Source organism: Macrobrachium rosenbergii, chromosome 27 (assembly GCF_040412425.1).
Source record: "Macrobrachium rosenbergii isolate ZJJX-2024 chromosome 27, ASM4041242v1, whole genome shotgun sequence".
NCBI lineage: Eukaryota > Metazoa > Arthropoda > Malacostraca > Decapoda > Palaemonidae > Macrobrachium > Macrobrachium rosenbergii.
Genome location: NC_089767.1, coordinates 17,707,650 through 17,708,342, shown reverse-complemented (window position 1 = coordinate 17,708,342; position 693 = coordinate 17,707,650).

Below are 693 nucleotides of genomic sequence, written 5' to 3'. Positions count from 1 at the left end.
AATAGAGATAAGTTACAGATTTTTTTTAGAAATTCATGGGAAATGAACACATTACAGCCTTCTCTAATCCTCTTGTATCACCATCAGTATCATCATCATCTTCGCAATAATAATAATAATAATAATAATAATAATAATAATAATAATAATAATAATAATAATAATAATAATTATTGTTATTATTATTATTATTATTATTATTATTATTATTATTATTATTATTATTATTATTATTGTTACACTTTGTTCTGCTGCGCAGTTTGAAGATAAACGAAATTAGGGACATTGTAACTACAGTAGTTTGCTGAATATATTTTACAGCTAACATTTCGCCCTGACCTTAATCATTCCCTAAGCGACTGAAAAAAACAAGTTTAATGGTATACATTGGCATGAAATGGCTGAATTCTGATTGGTCAAGAGGTTAGGGGTGACCATTTTAAAGTTCTCTCCTAGGGTTCCAGACAAGATGTAGGGAGCTATTATTTTTTGTACGCTGACTGGTTTTAGTTTTTACCTGAGAGAGATCATTCCTTAACGCAGCGATGAAATTACCGAGGAAGCTGGTATGCCGAAATAATTCGTAATTAAAGACAGTGAATAAACATAACAATGCCAAAATAAAATAGCTGTGAGTTACAGAATTTTTGTTAGAAATTCCCGGAAAATGAACACATTACAGTCTTGCCTAAT